Source organism: Actinia tenebrosa, unplaced genomic scaffold (genome assembly GCF_029948245.1).
Source record: "Actinia tenebrosa isolate PJP-AT-01 unplaced genomic scaffold, QUT_ActTen_1.0 PGA_scaffold11__36_contigs__length_13525064, whole genome shotgun sequence".
Lineage (NCBI taxonomy): Eukaryota > Metazoa > Cnidaria > Anthozoa > Actiniaria > Actiniidae > Actinia > Actinia tenebrosa.
Genome location: NW_028292571.1, coordinates 6751694 through 6765194, shown reverse-complemented (window position 1 = coordinate 6765194; position 13501 = coordinate 6751694). Strand labels below are relative to the sequence as shown.

The window sequence follows — 13501 nt, the reverse complement described above, 5'->3', positions numbered from 1 at the left end:
TGATCTAAGTCAGGGCATGGCTAACTCCAGATTGAACCCGAAACAACCTCTGGGCTGAAATCACACGGTAACTCACAGATTGAACCCTGGAAACTACCTCTGGACTGATAATAAGTAGGGCCTAACTCCACAGATAGAACCCGCTCTTGATCTAAGTCAGGGCACGGCTAACTCACAGGGTAACAAACAACCCATATGGACATCAAGTCAGGGCATGCTAACTCACAGATTGAAAACAACTAGGGCTGAAAGTTAGGGAACAAACTAACAGATTGAACTGGGCTAAGTCAGGGCCTGGCTAGATTGAACCCTGAGGCTGAATCTAGTGGGCATGGCTAAATTAACAGATTGAACCCTTGAAAACTCTAAGTCAGAGGCAGGCTAACTCACAGATAGGAAACCCTGAACCAACCTCTGAAGTCAGAACCCTGAAACCTGAAACAACCTCTGGCTGATCTAAGTCAGGGGGCTACTCCACAGATTGAACCCTCTGGTCTGATCTAAGTCAGGGCATGGCACTCACAGATTGAACCTGAAACCTCTGGGATGATCTAAGTCCTATGGAAACCCTCGATCTAAGTCAGGGCCGGACTAAAGGCTGAAAAAACCTATGATCTAAGTAAGGCATGGCAGGGCACGGCTAACTACAGATAGAACACTGAAACAACCTCTGGCGATCTAAGTCAGGGCACACTCACAGACTGAACCACAGATTCACAGAAACCCTGAAACAACCTCGGGGCTGATCTAAGTCAGGGCATGACTAACTCACTGATTGAACCCTGAAACAACCTCTGGGCTGATCAAGTAGGGCCGGCTAACTCCAGATAGAACCATGAAACAACCTCATGGTGATCTAAGTCAGGGCACGGCTAACTCAAGATCGAACAAACAACCAAACTCTTGGGGATGATCTAAGTCAGGGCATGGCTAACTCACAGATCGAACCCCTGAAACAACCTCTGGGCTGATCTAAGTCAGGGAACCCCGGGCAAAAATAACAGACGAAAACCCTGAAACAACCTCTAGGCTGATCTAAGTCCAGGGCATGGCTAAACTACACAGATTGACCCGAAAACAAAACCTTGGACTGATCTAGTCAGGGGCTATGGCTAACTCACAGATAGAAACACTGAACAACATTGGCTGATCTAAGTCAGGGCACTGACTAACCACAGATTGAACCCTGAAACAACCTCTAGGTGATGTAAGTCAGGGCATGTAACTTCACAGATCAACCCTGAAACAACCTCTAGGACTGATCTAAGTCAGGATGACAAACTCAAGATTGAACCCTGAAACAACCTCTGGGCGATCTAAGTCAGGGCATGGGCTAACTCACAGATGAACCCTGAACCTCTGGGTGATCAAGTCAGGGACCTCTCACGGCTATTCTACGATTGAACCACTTGACCCGGAAAACAACCTCTAGGATGATCTAAGTCAGGGCATGACTAACCCACAGATAGAACCCTGATGAACAACCTCTGGGCTGATCTAAGTAAGAGGCATGGCTTAACCTCACAGTAGAACCCCTGAACATAACCTCTGGGCTGATCTAAGTCAGGGCATGGCTAACTCACAGATGAACCCTGAAACAACCTCTGGGCTGATCTAAGTCAGGCATGGCTAACTCACAGGACCATGAACCCCTGAAACACCTCTGGGCTGATCTAAGTCAAGGGCATGGGATACTCCAGATCGAACCCTGAGAAACCTCACAGGAACCTGACAACCTCTGCGGGCTGATCTAAGTCTCAGCCCGGATAACTCGCAGATAGACCTGAACAAAACAGTAGGCCCTGAAAACAACTAGTGATCAGGGCATGGATAAATCCAGATTGAAACATGCTGACACAAGGATAACTGGCTAACTCGCAGCACAGGGCTAAACTACAGATGTAGGCTATACCCTGGTATCCCAACCTGGGACTGATTTAACGTAACTAACTCTGTGCCATCAAGACCCTAGGGGCCTGGCAACCTCTGAATGAAACTAAGTCTGGGGCAACGATAGAACCCTGAAACAATCCTCTGGCTGCAGGCTTCACAGGGGAAACAATGCTTGATCTAACGGCAGGGGCATGGCAGAATCACACTGAACAACCCTCTTTGCTGATATAAGAAGGGCATGGCACAGATCGAACCCTGAAACCCTGGACGATCTAAAGTCAAGGCAGGGCTAACTAACAGATAGAACCTGAAAACAACCTCTGGGCTGATCTATCCAAGGTAACTCACAGATTAGAACCCTGAAACAACCTCGGGCTGATATAATGTCAGGGCATGCTAACTCACAGATTGACCCTCTAGTCCGGGCATGGCTACTCACAAACTCTGAGATCTAAGTCAGGCTAACTCACAGATTGCATCTGGCTAAATCACAGATCGGCTTTTTTTGATGAAAAACACCTCTGGAAGTCAGGGCTAGGCTAACTCGCAGATAGAAAATTTTAACGTAAAACCTGAAACCAACCGCTGGGCGATATAAGTCAGGGACCTGATAACTTACAGATAGAACCTGAAAACAACTCGGGGAGGATCTAAGTTCAGGGCACGGCTAACTCCAGATTGAACCTGAAACAACCTCGGGCCTTGATCTAAGGCGGACACGCTAACTCACAGGATGAACCCGAAACAAACTCTGGGCTGAATGTCAGCTGATCTATTGAACCTAAGTCAGGGATTGGCTAACCTGGAAAACAACCTCTGCTGATCTAAGTCAGGGCCAGGCTAACTTCACAAGATGAACAGAGGAAGTCACGGCTCTAAGATCACACTGGGCGGCATAACTAACTGCCACGATCGAAACACCTAGGGGATGATCTAAGTAAGGGCCATCTAAGTCAGCATGTCATAGTCAGGCTGAGCAACTACACTGAATGACCCTGAAAACACCCTGTCTAAAGTCAACACTGGGTCCTATGATGTGCTGATCTACTAACACGGAACTGATTGGTCAGGGCCCGAAAACCACATCTCGGGGATGATCGAGGGCTGATTCTCGACCCTGTCTGAGCATGCAAGGAACCCAACCCCGCACTGATATCCTCTGTCAGTCGAACGGCTAACTCCAGATAGAACCCCTGACACGGGCCACCTCTGGGGCTGGGGATCTAAGTCAGGGTGCCATGCGAAATCACTAGAACCCTGACAACCTCTCTGGCTGAGGTCGGGGCACGGCTGACTTAACTTGCCTCGCAAGATAGACCTGAACAACCGCTGGGCTGATCTAAGTCAGGGCATCGGCTAACTCACAGATCGAACCTGATGAAACAACCCTCTGGGCTGATCTAAGGTCCAGGGACTCAGGCACTGCTCTGCTAAGTCAGGGAAATGGCTAAAACTGAGTCCAACCTAAATCTGGGACTGATAAAGTGAATGGCTAATCTCACCTGAACCTATCGGATATAATCAGGCATGCGAGGAACTAAAACTCCAGCTAGAACTCCCTGAAACAACCTCTGAAATAAGGCCAACTCACAGATAGAACCGGAAAACAAACAGCTAGGATTCTAAGTCAGGCATGCTAAAATCACGATGACCTAAACAACTTGGGCTGACTAGCAGGCGGGCTAATCAAGATAGAACCCTGAAACAACCTCTGGGCTGATCTAAGTCAGGGCATGGCTAAATCACAGATAGAACCCTGAAACAACCTCTGGCTGATCTAAGTCAGGGCATGGCTAACTCACAGATAGAACCCTGAAACAACCTCTGGGCTGATCTAAGTCAGGGCATGCTAACTCACAGATTGAACCCTGAAACAACCTCTGGGCTGATCTAAGTCAGTGCATGGACTAACTTCACATGATTAGAACCCTGAAACAACCTCTGGGGCTGATCTAAGTCAGGGCACGGGCTAACTCACAGATAGAACCCTGAAACAACCTCTGGGCTGATCTAAGTCAGGGCACGGCTAATTCCACAGATCGAACCCTGAAACAACCTCTGGGCTGACTAAGTCAGGACACGCTAACTCACAGATTGAACCCTGAAACAACCTCTGGGCTGATCTAAGTCAGGGCATGACTAACTCACTGATTGAACCCTGAAACAACCTCTGGGCTGATCTAAGTCAGGGCAGGGCTAACTCACAGATCGAACCCTGAAACAACCTCTGGGCTGATCTAAGTCAGGGCACGGCTAATTCACAGATCGACCCTGAAACAACCTCTGGGCTGATCTAAGTCAGGGCATGGCTAACTCACAGATCGAACCCTGAAACAACCTCTGGGCTGATCTAAGTCAGGGCACGGCTAACTCACAGATCGAACCCTGAAACAACCTCTAGGCTGATCTAAATCAGGGCATGGCTAACTCACAGATTGAACCCTGAAACAACCTCTGGACTGATCTAAGTCAGGGCATGGCTAACTCACAGATTGAACCCTCAAACAACCACATGGCAGATCTAAGTCAGGGCATGGCTAACTCACAGATTGAACCCTGAAACAACCTCTGGGCTGATCTAAGTCAGGGCACGGCTAACTCACAGATTGAACCCTGAAACAACCTCTGGGCTGATCTAAGTCAGGGCACGACTAACTCACAGATTGAACCCTGAAACAACCTCTAGGCTGATGTAAGTCAGGGCATGGATAACTCACAGATCGAACCCTGAAACAACCTCTAGGCTGATCTAAGTCAGGGCATGACTAACTCACAGATTGAACCCTGAAACAACCTCTGGGCTGATCTAAGTCAGGGCATGGCTAACTCACAGATTGAACCCTGAAACAACCTCTGGGCTGATCTAAGTCAGGGGACGACTAACTCACAGATTGAACCCTGAAACAACCTCTCGGCTGATCTAAGTCAGGGCATGGATAACTCACAGATCGAACCCTGAAACAACCTCTGGGCTGATCTAAGTCAGGGCACGGCTAACTCAAAGATTGAACCCTGAAACAACCTCTAGGCTGATCTAAGTCAGGGCATGGCTAACTCACAGATCGAACCCTGAAACACCTCTGGGCTGATCTAAGTCAGGGCATGGATAACTCACAGATTGAACCTGAAACACACCTATGGCTGATCTAAGTCAGGGCACGACTAACTCGCAGATAGAACCCTGAAACAACCTCTAGGCTGATCTAAGTCAGGGCATGGATAACTCTCCAGATAGAACCCTGAAACTAACCTCTGGGCAGATGCTAAGTCAGGGCATGGCTAACTCACAGAATCCACCCTGAAACAACCTCTGGGCTGATCTAAGTCAGGGCATGGCTAACTCACAGATTGAACCCTGAAACAACCTCTGGCTGATCTAAGTCAGGGCATGGCTAACTCAACAGATAGCGAACCCTGAAACAACCTCTGGGCTGATCTAAGTCAGGGGCATGCTAACTCACAGATCGAACCCTGAAACAACCTCTGGCTGATCTAAGTCAGGGCATGGCTAACTCACAGATCGAAACCCTGAAACAACCTCTGGGCTGATCTAAGTCAGGGCATGGCTAACTCACAGATGAACCTGAAACAACCTCTGGCTGATCTAAGTCAGGGCATACGGCTAACTCACAGATAGAACCCTGAAACAACCTTGGGCTGATCTAAGTCAGGGCATGGCTAACTACAGATAGAACCCTGAAACAACCTCTGGCTGATCTAAGTCAGGGCATGGCTAACTCACAGATAAACCTGAAACAACCTCTGGGCTGATCTAAGTAGGCAGGCGCATGCTGAAACTACATCGTATCTAGTCAGGGGCTAACAGATGAACCCTGAAACAACCTCTGGGCTGATCTAAGTAGCAGCAACCACAGATGACCCTGAAACAACCTCTGGGCTGATCTAAAGTAAGAGGGCATGGCTACACTCACAGATAGAACCCTGAAACAACCCTCTGGCGGATCTAAGTCAGGGCATGGCTAACTCACAGATAGAACCCTGAAACAACCTCTAGGGCTGATTCGAAGTCATGGCATGACTAACTCACAGATAGAACTCACAGATCGAAACGGAAACCCTCTGGGCTGATCTAAGTCAGGGCATCGGCTAACTCACAGATCAAACCCTGAAACAACCTCTGGACTGATCTAAGTCAGGGCACGGCTAACTCACAGATAGAAACCCTGAAACAACCTCTGGCTGATCTAAGTCAGGGCACGGCTAACTCACAGATAGAACCCTGAAACAACCTCTGGGCTGATCTAAGTCAGGGCACTGGCTCAACTCACATGATTGGAGAACCCTGAAACAACCTCTGGGCCTGATCTAAGTCAGGGACGGCTAACTCACGATTGAACCATGAAACAACCTGGGGACTGATCTAAGTAGGGCATGGCTCAATCCAGATAGAACCATGAAAACAACCTTGGGATGCCTAAGTCAGGCGCACGGCTAACTTACGATAGAACCTGACACACTCTGGCTGATCTAAGTAGGGACGGGCCTAACTCACAGATCGAACCCTGAAACAACCTTGGGTGATCTACGTCAGGACCAGACTAACTCACAGATTGAACCTGAAAAAACTCTGGGCATGATCTAAGTCCAGGGCATGACTAACTCACTTGACTGAAACCACCCTCTAGGCTGATCTAAGTCAGGGCATGCTAACTCACAGATTGAACCCCTGAAACAACCTCTGGACTGATCTAAGTCAGGGCATGGCTAACTCACAGATAGAACCCTGAAACAACCTCTGGGCTGATCTAAGTCAGGGCACGACTAACTCACAGATTGAACCCTGAAACAACCTCTAGGCTGATGTAAGTCAGGGCATGGATAACTCACAGATAGAACCCTGAAACAACCTCTAGGCTGATCTAAGTCAGGGCATGGCTAACTCACAGATTGAACCCTGAAAACAACCTCTGGGCTGATCTAAGTCAGGGCATGGCTAACTCACAGATAGAACCCTGAAACAACCTCTGGGCTGATCTAAGTCAGGGGACGACTAACTCACAGATTGAACCCTGAAACAACCTCTAGGCTGATCTAAGTCAGGGCATGGATAACTCACAGATAGAACCCTGAAACAACCTCTGGGCTGATCTAAGTCAGGGCACGGCTAACTCACAGATTGAACCCTGAAACAACCTCTAGGCTGATCTAAGTCAGGGCATGGCTAACTCACAGATCGAACCCTGAAACAACCTCTGGGCTGATCTAAGTCAGGGCATGGATAACTCACAGATTGAACCCTGAAACAACCTCTAGGCTGATCTAAGTAAGGGCATGGCTAACTCACAGATAGAACCCTGAAACAACCTCTGGGCTGATCTAAGTCAGGGCACGACTAACTCGCAGATAGAACCCTGAAACAACCTCTAGGCTGATCTAAGTCAGGGCATGGATAACTCACAGATTGAACCCTGAAACAACCTCTGAGCTGATCTAAGTCAGGGCATGGCTAACTCACAGATAGAACCCTGAAACAACCTCTGGGCTGATCTAAGTCAGGGCATGACTAACTCACAGATCGAACCCTGAAACAACCTCTGGACTGATCTAAGTCAGGGCATGGCTAACTCACAGATAGAACCCTGAAACAACCTCTGGGCTGATCTAAGTCAGGGCACGGCTAACTCACAGATAGAACCCTGAAACAACCTCTGGGCTGATCTAAGTCAGGGCATGGCTAACTCACAGATTGAACCCTGAAACAACCTCTGGGCTGATCTAAGTCAGGGCACGGCTAACTCACAGATTGAACCCTGAAACAACCTCTGGGCTGATCTAAGTCAGGGCATGGCTAACTCACAGATAGAACCCTGAAACAACCTCTGGGCTGATCTAAGTCAGGGCACGGCTAACTTACAGATAGAACCCTGAAACAACCTCTGGGCTGATCTAAGTCAGGGCACGGCTAACTCACAGATCGAACCCTGAAACAACCTCTGGGCTGATCTAAGTCAGCACACGACTAACTCACAGATTGAACCCTGAAACAACCTCTGGGCTGATCTAAGTCACGGCATGACTAACTCACTGACTGAACCCTGAAACAACCTCTGGGCTGATCTAAGTCAGGGCACGGCTAACTCACAGATCGAACCCTGAAACAACCTCTGGGCTGATCTAAGTCAGGGCATGGCTAACTCACAGATCGAACCCTGAAACAACCTCTGGGCTGATCTAAGTCAGGGCATGGCTAACTCACAGATTGAACCCTGAAACAACCTCTGGGCTGATCTAAGTCAGGGCACGGCTAACTCACAGATCGAACCCTGAAACAACCTCTGGGCTGATCTAAGTCAGGGCATGGCTAACTCACAGATTGAACCCTGAAACAACCTCTAGGCTGATCTAAGTCAGGGCATGGATAACTCACAGATAGAACCCTGAAACAACCTCTGGGCTGATCTAAGTCAGGGCACGACTAACTCACTGATAGAACCCTGAAACAACCTCTGGGCTGATCTAAGTCAGGGCATGGATAACTCACAGATTGAACCCTAAAACAACCTCTGGACTGATCTAAGTCAGGGCACGACTAACTCGAAGATAGAACCCTGAAACAACCTCTAGGCTGATCTAAGTCAGGGCATGGATAACTCGCAGATAGAACCCTGAAACAACCTCTGGGCTGATCTAAGTCAGGGCATGGCTAACTCACAGATCCAACCCTGAAACAACCTCTGGGCTGATCTAAGTCAGGGCATGGCTAACTCACAGATTGAACCCTGAAACAACCTCTGGGCTGATCTAAGTCAGGGCATGGCTAACTCACAGATCGAACCCTGAAACAACCTCTGGGCTGATCTAAGTCAAGGCATGGCTAACTCACAGATCAAACCCTGAAACAACCTCTGGGCTGATCTAAGTCAGGGCATGGCTAACTCACAGATCGAACCCTGAAACAACCTCTGGGCTGATCTAAGTCAGGGCATGGCTAACTCACAGATTGAACCCTGAAACAACCTCTAGGCTGATCTAAGTCAGGGCATGGATAACTCACAGATCGAACCCTGAAACAACCTCTAGGCTGATCTAAGTCAGGGCATGACTAACTCACAGATTGAACCCTGAAACAACCTCTGGGCTGATCTAAGTCAGGGCATGGCTAACTCACAGATAGAACCCTGAAACAACCTCTGGGCTGATCTAAGTCAGGGGACGACTAACTCACAGATTGAACCCTGAAACAACCTCTAGGCTGATCTAAGTCAGGGCATGGATAACTCACAGATCGAACCCTGAAACAACCTCTGGGCTGATCTAAGTCAGGGCACGGCTAACTCACAGATTGAACCCTGAAACAACCTCTAGGCTGATCTAAGTCAGGGCATGGCTAACTCACAGATCGAACCCTGAAACAACCTCTGGGCTGATCTAAGTCAGGGCATGGATAACTCACAGATTGAACCCTGAAACAACCTCTAGGCTGATCTAAGTAAGGGCATGGCTAACTCACAGATAGAACCCTGAAACAACCTCTGGGCTGATCTAAGTCAGGGCACGACTAACTCGCAGATAGAACCCTGAAACAACCTCTAGGCTGATCTAAGTCAGGGCATGGATAACTCACAGATTGAACCCTGAAACAACCTCTGAGCTGATCTAAGTCAGGGCACGGCTAACTCACTGATAGAACCCTGAAACAACCTCTGGGCTGATCTAACTCAGGGCATGGATAACTCACAGATTGAACCCTAAAACAACCTCTGGACTGATCTAAGTCAGGGCACGTCTAACTCCCAGATAGAACCCTGAAACAACCTCTAGGCTGATCTAAGTCAGGGCATGGATAACTCTCAGATAGAACCCTGAAACAACCTCTGGGCTGATCTAAGTCAGGGCATGGCTAACTCACAGATCCAACCCTGAAACAACCTCTGGGCTGATCTAAGTCAGGGCATGGCTAACTCACAGATTGAACCCTGAAACAACCTCTGGGCTGATCTAAGTCAGGGCATGGCTAACTCACAGATAGAACCCTGAAACAACCTCTGGGCTGATCTAAGTCAGGGCATGGCTAACTCACTGATAGAACCCTGAAACAACCTCTGGGCTGATCTAAGTCAGGGCATGGCTAACTCACAGATCCAACCCTGAAACAACCTCTGGGCTGATCTAAGTCAGGGCATGGCTAACTCACAGATTGAACCCTGAAACAACCTCTGGGCTGATCTAAGTCAGGGCATGGCTAACTTACAGATAGAACCCTGAAACAACCTCTAGGCTGATCTAAGTCAGGGCATGGATAACTCACAGATCGAACCCTGAAACAACCTCTAGGCTGATCTAAGTCAGGGCATGACTAACTCACAGATTGAACCCTGAAACAACCTCTGGGCTGATCTAAGTCAGGGCATGGCTAACTCACAGATAGAACCCTGAAACAACCTCTGGGCTGATCTAAGTCAGGGGACGACTAACTCACAGATTGAACCCTGAAACAACCTCTAGGCTGATCTAAGTCAGCGCATGGATAACTCACAGATCGAACCCTGAAACAACCTCTGGGCTGATCTAAGTCAGGGCACGGCTAACTCACAGATTGAACCCTGAAACAACCTCTAGGCTGATCTAAGTCAGGGCATGGCTAACTCACAGATCGAACCCTGAAACAACCTCTGGGCTGATCTAAGTCAGGGCATGGATAACTTACAGATTGAACCCTGAAACAACCTCTAGGCTGATCTAAGTAAGGGCATGGCTAACTCAAAGATAGAACCCTGAAACAACCTCTGGGCTGATCTAAGTCAGGGCACGACTAACTCGCAGATAGAACCCTGAAACAACCTCTAGGCTGATCTAAGTCAGGGCATGGATAACTCACAGATTGAACCCTGAAACAACCTCTGTGCTGATCTAAGTCAGGGCACGGCTAACTCACTGATAGAACCCTGAAACAACCTCTGGGCTGATCTAACTCAGGGCATGGATAACTCACAGATTGAACCCTAAAACAACCTCTGGACTGATCTAAGTCAGGGCACGACTAACTCCCAGATAGAACCCTGAAACAACCTCTAGGCTGATCTAAGTCAGGGCATGGATAACTCGCAGATAGAACCCTGAAACAACCTCTGGGCTGATCTAAGTCAGGGCATGGCTAACTCACAGATCCAACCCTGAAACAACCTCTGGGCTGATCTAAGTCAGGGCATGGCTAACTCACAGATTGAACCCTGAAACAACCTCTGGGCTGATCTAAGTCAGGGCATGGCTAACTCACAGATAGAACCCTGAAACAACCTCTGGGCTGATCTAAGTCAGGGCATGGCTAACTCACAGATCGAACCCTGAAACAACCTCTGGGCTGATCTAAGTCAGGGCATGGCTAACTCACAGATCGAACCCTGAAACAACCTCTGGGCTGATCTAAGTCAGGGCATGGCTAACTCACAGATCGAACCCTGAAACAACCTCTGGGCTGATCTAAGTCAGGGCATGGCTAACTCACAGATTGAACCCTGAAACAACCTCTGGGCTGATCTAAGTCAGGGCATGGCTAACTCACAGATCGAACCCTGAAACAACCTCTGGGCTGATCTAAGTCAGGGCATGGCTAACTCACAGATCGAACCCTGAAACAACCTCTGGGCTGATCTAAGTCAGGGCATCGCTAACTCACAGATTGAACCCTGAAACAACCTCTGGGCTGATCTAAGTCAGCGCATGGCTAACTCACAGATCCAACCCTGAAACAACCTCTGGGCTGATCTAAGTCAGGGCATGGCTAACTCACAGATTGAACCCTGAAACAACCTCTGGGCTGATCTAAGTCAGGGCATGGCTAACTCACAGATCGAACCCTGAAACAACCTCTAGGCTGATCTAAGTCAGGGCATGGCTAACTCACAGATTGAACCCTGAAACAACCTCTAGGCTGATCTAAGTCAGGGCATGGCTAACTCACAGATCGAACCCTGAAACAACCTCTGGACTGATCTAAGTCAGGGCATGGCTAACTCACAGATTGAACCCTGAAACAACCTCTAGGCTGATCTAAGTCAGGGCATGGCTAACTCACAGATCCAACCCTGAAACAACCTCTGGGCTGATCTAAGTCAGGGCATGGCTAACTCACAGATTGAACCCTGAAACAACCTCTGGGCTGATCTAAGTCAGGGCATGGCTAACTCACAGATAGAACCCTGAAACAACCTCTGGGCTGATCTAAGTCAGGGCATGGCTAACTCACAGATTGAACCCTGAAACAACCTCTGGGCTGATCTAAGTCAGGGCATGGCTAACTCACAGATTGAACCCTGAAACAACCTCTGGGCTGATCTAAGTCAGGGCATGGCTAACTCACAGATCGAACCCTGAAACAACCTCTGGGCTGATCTAAGTCAGGGCATGGCTAACTCACAGATTGAACCCTGAAACAACCTCTGGGCTGATCTAAGTCAGGGCATGGCTAACTCACAGATCCAACCCTGAAACAACCTCTGGGCTGATCTAAGTCAGGGCATGGCTAACTCACAGATTGAACCCTGAAACAACCTCTGGGCTGATCTAAGTCAGGGCATGGCTAACCCACAGATAGAACCCTGAAACAACCTCTGGGCTGATCTAAGTCAGGGCATGGCTAACTCACAGATCCAACCCTGAAACAACCTCTGGGCTGATCTTAGTCAGGGCATGACTAACTCACAGATCGAACCCTGAAACAACCTCTGGGCTGATCTTAGTCAGGGCACGACTAACTCACAGATCGAACCCTGAAACAACCTCTGGGCTGATCTTAGTCAGGGCATGGCTAACTCACAGATCGAACCCTGAAACAACGACTGGGCTGATCTTAGTCAGGGCACGACTAACTCACAGATCGAACCCTGAAACAACCTCTGGGCTGATCTTAGTCAGGGCATGGCTAACTCACAGATCGAACCCTGAAACAACCTCCGGACTGATCTAAGTCAGGGCACGACTAACTCACAGATAGAACCCTGAAACAACCTCTGGGCTGATCTAAGTCAGGGCATGACTAACTCACAGATCGAACCCTGAAACAACCTCTGGGGTGATCTAAGTCAGGGCATGACTAACTCACAGATAGAACCCTGAAACAACCTCTGGGCTGATCTAAGTCAGGGCACGGCTAACTCACAGATAGAACCCTGAAACAACCTCTGGGCTGATCTAAGTCAGAGCATGGCTAACTTACAGATCGAACCCTGAAACAACCTCTGGGCTGATCTAAGTCAGGGCACGACTAACTCACAGATCGAACCCTGAAACAACCTCTGGGCTGATCTAAGTCAGAGCATGGCTAACTTACAGATCGAACCCTGAAACAACCTCTGGGCTGATCTAAGTCAGGGCACGACTAACTCACAGATCGAACCCTGAAACAACCTCTGGGCTGATCTTAGTCAGAGCATGGCTAACTTACAGATCGAACCCTGAAACAACCTTTGGGCTGATCTAAGTCAGGGCACGACTAACTCACAGATCCAACCCTGAAACAACCTCTGGGCTGATCTAAGTCAGGGCATGACTAACTCACAGATCCAACCCTGAAACAACCTCTGGGCTGATCTAAGTCAGGGCATGACTAACTCGCAGATCGAACCCTGAAACAACCTCTAGGCTGATC

General features: G+C 48.7%; 1 protein-coding gene across 1 annotated transcript in view; it reads right to left on the bottom strand.

Moving 5' to 3' along the window:
- Positions 1 to 13501, bottom strand: part of LOC116308001 (uncharacterized) — a 50231-nt gene that overhangs the window by 23894 nt on the left and 12836 nt on the right. The gene's annotated exons all lie outside the window — the stretch shown is intronic.